Source organism: Colobus angolensis, unplaced genomic scaffold, assembly GCF_000951035.1.
Source record: "Colobus angolensis palliatus isolate OR3802 unplaced genomic scaffold, Cang.pa_1.0 Scaffold228, whole genome shotgun sequence".
NCBI lineage: Eukaryota > Metazoa > Chordata > Mammalia > Primates > Cercopithecidae > Colobus > Colobus angolensis.
Genome location: NW_012115466.1, coordinates 2,229,044 through 2,235,178, shown reverse-complemented (window position 1 = coordinate 2,235,178; position 6,135 = coordinate 2,229,044). Strand labels below are relative to the sequence as shown.

The window sequence follows — 6,135 nt, the reverse complement described above, 5'->3', positions numbered from 1 at the left end:
GTAAGCTTGGATGACAACAAACCATAATCAAATCATAGCAATGCCCAACTGATATTTGTCAGAAGTGAGAAAACTGATGGGAAAACACTCACCTTTTCAACAAATGATACTGAAGCAATTGCATATCCACATGCAAAAAAAAAAAAATGATCCTCAACATAGTTCTCACATTTTCACAAAGGCTATTCGTGAATGTCCACGTCACACTTCATGATGGAGTTGAAGGGAATTTCGTGGATGCCACAGGATTTCATGCCCAGGAAGGAAGGATGGAAGAGCGCCTTGGGGCAGCAGAACTGTTGGTTGCGAATGGTGATGACCTGGCTGTAGGGCAGCTCATAACTCTTCTCCAGGGAGGAGCTGGAAGCCACCATGGCCATCTCTTGATCCAAGTCCACGGCGACCTAGCACAGCTTCTCCTTGATGTCACACGCGATTTCCTGCTTGGTCATGGTGGCGAAGCTGTAGGCGCTGGGTGAGGATGTTCATGAGGTAGTGAGTCAGGTCATGGCCAGCCAGGTCCAGATGCAGGATGGCGTGGGGGAGGGCATACTCCTCGTAGATGGGCACAGCGTGGGTGACCCTTCGCCATAGTCCGTCACCATGCCAGTGGTACGGCCAGAGGCCTACAGGGACAGCACGGCCTGGATGGCCACGTACATGGCTGGGGTGCGGAAGGTCTCAAACGTGATCTAGGTCATCTTCTCACGGTTGGCCTTGGGGTTCAGGGAGGGGGTCGATCAGCAGCACGGGGTGCTCCTCGGGGAGCCACAGGCAGCTCCTTGCAGGTGTCATGCCCGATCTTCCATGTCGTCCCAGTTCAGGGTCAGGATGCCCCTCTTGCTCTGGGCCTCCTCGCCCACTATGAGTCCTTCTGACCCGTGCCCACCATCACGCCCTGGTGCCTGAGACGCCCCACAATGGATGGGAAGACGGCCCCAGGGGCATCGTCACCCGTGAAGCTGGCCTTGCACATGCCGGAGCCCTTATTGACTACAAGCTCAGCGATATCATCATGGTGAGCTGGCGGCGGGTGTGGATCTGTGGCGGAGCAGTGAGGGCGAGGCTCTGTGCTCACGCGGCGGAGGCAGTCTCCTCGGTCCTCTTCTATGTCCTCAGTGTCTTTTAAGTATTTGTATATTGTCTTATCTTAAATGTTTCTGTTGATAACACCTTTAAGTCTTGGGGTTACCTTGTAACTTCATGTATAGTAGGTGAATCTTAAAATTTATGTAAGGACTTAAATATGTCCCTTTTTTATTTATCACTAGAAGACTGTTTGTGTCATTTTGACTGACATTACAAGCCAAATCAGCTGGTGTGACTGCAAATAGACAGGATATTAACATGGGCTACGAAAGAAAACATACGAGTCTGACTAATAATGTTGATGCTTGTTCTAGAAAAAAATGTCCCTTATTCTTATGTCTCCTGTGGTTAACTTTCTCTCTTTTTTCTAGCCTACAAAGGTGCTAGAGTGACAAGGCTTTACATTCAAATGACCATATAAAGTTGTGTGTGTGTGTATATATATATATATATATATATACACACTAGTTCATGCTGATGTATTGGATTCTGATTTAGTGTTACGGGGTTTATTGTAGCCCTTTGAATATTTGTAACTCCTTTTCCCCATTGTGAGAAATTTACCTCTTGTTATCCAAAATATATTCATTTGCTTGATCCTATTAAACACATAGTTTCCGAATTGTTAATCCATATCCCTATGGAGGAAAACTACTCACTAGAACAGTATTTGTGTGCACTTCTTTTGAATGTAATCTTACAGTATAAAGTTGAAATGTTGTGTTCCAATGTTGTTAGGTTAGGTTAGTATTTATTCCCACTTATTTAAGTTTTCTTGTTATTTATTTATAGTACAGTTAAATCTGTATATTGGTGTTTGTGTTCCATTTTAAGTTCCCCTCACGTCCTATTTGATTTAAATTATTTATTTATGTTTAGAGTATGTGAAACATTTCCACAGTTCTAAAAGTCAGAGTGATACAAAAAGATACACACAGAAGCATCACCTTCTCCCTGTCCCTACTATCCCATTCCCATTTTCTCAATATTCTCCAACCTACCCCCCTCAAATCTTTAGGTAATAAATTCCATGAGTGTCTGGTTTAAACTTCTTGTATTTATTTTTCAGAAACAAGTAGACGCATTAACATTTTCTTACATTCATCTTTTTTAATACATAAAGGATCTCATGCTATAGGTATACTGTTGTACTTTGCTTTCTTGGTTTTTTAACATATATCTGAAATGACATCATATCAGTTCAGAGACATATTCCTCATTCTTTTTATAGATTCATAATCTTGTGGAGTTATCATAGCTTATTCAAACATCTTATTCAGACGGGTCCCCATGAGGCCTTTTCTGTATGAGCATCAAAGAGTATTTTATTTAAACCAGCGTTATCAACTTCCTAGGTAAGAAAGTTTGTATGACTTACTCTACTATTGCAGGTTATATATTGCTATGGCAGATTATATATTTCTCCTTTTTCCAGTAGAAGGATTATACTTCACTGTCCCTTTAATGTAAAGAGTGGTTTTGTGGTTTGTTTTGGCCAATAATATGTATACAGAAATAAAATGTGTACTTTTCAATTATAAGTTTTAAGAACTAGCTCATTGTTCCCCAGGGCTTTTTGTCCTTCTGCCACAAGATGGGCAATGTCTTTGTTAGGGTTTTCTCTGGCAGTCTGGAATCTGGAATGAAGGCAGTGTAGAGCAGAGTTGCAGCCACAGCACAGTGATTGTGAAATGCGATGAAAAAATAAACCATCATAGTTATAGGCCACTAAGACTTGGGATTTTATGTTAATACAATAAAATTTAGACTAACCTTCTTGAAATTACTAAGTGGCGTATCACATATGAGTTAACGTAATAAATAGAATTCATATCATCTGTGTCAGTTTCGTTGGCTGTTACAACAAGACACCACAGAGTGGGGTTCTTAAATAAGAATTTATTCTTATTCTTAAATCTTATTCTTAAATAAGATTTACTTCTCGCAGTTCTAAAGGCCAGTAGTCCAAGACCAAAGTGCTGGCAGAGTTGGTGTCTTTAAGATCTCTCTTTGTAGCCTGTAGATGTCTGATCTCTCACTTTGTCCCCATATGGCCTTTACTCTGTACATGTTCAGTGAGCTGAAAGGATCTCTGATGTTTCTTTCTCTTCTTATGAGGACATTAGCACTATCACATTAGGGTCCCTATCTTTATTATCTCCCTTAACTTTATTTCCGCAAAGGCTCTACCTCCAAATACACTCACATTCGGGGTTCAGGTTTTAACGTGTAAATTTTGGGTTGCATAATTTGGTCTATAACATGTTCCTACCAGGAATTAAGTTGTTGGAGAATTTTGAAAATGTACCTTTAAAGTACCCTAAGCATAATTATTATTGACTCGGAAATATGAAGTTATTTATGTCATCTAAAATATAACATTATTTTAAAATTTGGTCCAATTGGTTAGAAATTACATTATTGATATTATATATTATAGTTTCTCAGAAAATTTTTCTTGGTTTATGTTCTTTATGTTAAAAAATTGCCCTAGGTGCAACTGTTATGGTAATTCAGAAATGTACTTTCTTAAGGTGGTAATTGATGACTGCTTATGTATAATCTTATTATACTTACAAATTTTGTCTATTCTTAAGATGTAAGAGTTGGTCTTGTGTTTACATTCTTTGAAAGAAAATATGGAATAATATAGCAATTCATGTAGCTATTTAGCTATATAATCTTGATCAGTATCATTAGCTGTAAAATGACAATAGTATTATGTACCTCACAAGCCTGTTCTCAGGATGCAATGAGCTGATTACATACGTAAAGTCTGTAGCCCTATGTGAGTGCTTCATAAAGTGATCTTCGGGATAAAAATAAAAGTTACCTTGATTATATGACCATAAAACCCATCATTTAATTTAATCATACAAATTAATTTAAAGACATATGACAGTTAATAGGAATACATTTTTCTTTGAGTATAAAAATACTATAAGACTTCTTAGGTTTTATGATGCTTAATCTATTATATTATCTATTTCAGGGAGAAAAATATGACTTTAAGGCAAGATTATGAATATTATGGTTTTGCTTTTCCAGAGATGATTGTTTAGTATTCTAGACTAAGATATGGGGAAATTGGTGGCATAAGAAAATATCCTTATAATTATGAGTAAACTTCCCATTACTCATTTTTTGTAAAAATAAATAAAGCTAGAAATATTTTCTGCTAAAATCATATGAAACTTCTCTATGTCGCTCTTTGGCAGGAGTATCCCTTTAACCTAAAATATAAGAAGATACTTTTTATTTTCCTCTTTGTTTATAGCTATCATTTAATTTAATGATGGCCTCTTCTAGGCACTCCCCATCTTTTGTCCACTCCTTTTCCTTCTATTGTGTGTAGATAGATAATAAGAGTATTAATTATATCACTTTTATTGGATCACATCTGGATATCCCTCAGATGTTTTATTCCATTTATTACAATAAAAGTAAATTGTTTATTTTACTCTTAAATAATGGTAATGATTCATGACTGGACTTAAGAGAAAAGCTTTAGAAATGTAAAAAAGTAAATTTCAAAATTATAAAAATATTAAATTCTATAAAAATTAATATTGTTATTAATGATATTTTTGAAAATAGGGTGCTCCCCTCCAATTATTTCAGGAATATTTTTAATGAGTATCTCCATCAAAGGAATGCATGTACACATCATTTATACCATAACACTCATGACAAAGTCAATATGCTAGAAGCTGGCTAGTTCCTATGAGCTCATATTCCAATTCTCTTTTCTTTACTCATTAGCTTTCTAAAAGTTATTTGTGTTATATGTTTCTTCCATAATTTAATTTTTGAAGAAAAGCCCATATCTTCTGCATTTGGCTTTCTCTTTAATCCCCATTAGATTACATTTTCCATAATTTATTTCTAAGAATCATTTTATAGTATAATTTAAAATATATAGTATTTGTAGAAGGAGAAACTGAGCAAGGTGAGTACATCTATGTGGGGATGGGAGAGAGTCCAATCCTGGATATAAGAACCCAAGTTAAGTGTGGATGGAGAAGATGGGAGGAGCAGAACGGGATGGGGTACTTGTAGGTTGTGTGGCCCAGCACATGGTTTTGGAGTTTCAGCAGGGTAAGGATGACATGCAGGCAAGGAAGAGTGGAGACTGTTTCAGTGTGAGGTATAAAAGTCCAAATGAAGTCAGGAAAATAAAATAACTGTACAGGAGGCAGCTGTGGTGACAACTTGGCAAAAAGGTTTGGGTCCAAAGTGGATCGAGTATCCAAGAGAGGGTAAAGTATATAACTCTTGGCAATAGGAGATTGGTTGTATTCAGGGAAACTGATCAAATAAGTTCCTGTGTTAAAGAAAATGAAGGCCTTGGATAAAAGGTTAACCAGTATGAAAAGGGAGAAAACTAGAATTAACCTGTGTTGGATTGGAATTGGAGATATTGGTGGGAATTCGTGGATTCCAATATATCTAAAGACACATTTATTACAAAATAATCACAGATGCAATTTTTACATATGTGTACATGTATGTTTATGTGCGTTTATGTATATATGTGCAAGTGTATGTATATAGGTACGTGCAAGTCTACATAAAAACATGCATGTGCACAAGATCTCTGTCCACTGTAAGGTCTAAGGAGCAGGTCACTCTAATAGCAAGAAGCACATTTAGAACCTAGTTTTTAATTCTAATTACCATTTCACTAAAATGGACCAGGGATCCTTCAGCAATAGGTGATTCTAGGTTTGAGCCAGGAAAAAAATGAGATGGACCTGAATAGCTTCTTGTGTTACAAAGTAAGGAAATACTCAAAAATTTGAAAGAACATGTCAGACTCACACAGAAACCAGTTTGAAAGAATGCAACTGGCAAGATGTGGAATGATTGGAGCTTCAAAATACATGATAATAATGGGTAAGAATTCACTGAATAAAATAAGAATTAATAAATGAATAACAAAATAAATCCATAACTAGAAATCTTGATGAGAACAAGATATTTAAGGAACTACAAGTACTTATCCACTAAATATTTCATAAATGTAAAAGAACAAATGTAATATTA

General features: G+C 36.6%; 1 pseudogene; it reads right to left on the bottom strand.

Moving 5' to 3' along the window:
- Positions 1–182: 182 nt before the first annotated feature.
- The window catches only part of LOC105513301, a 28,042-nt pseudogene continuing 22,089 nt past the window's right edge, over positions 183–6,135 (bottom strand).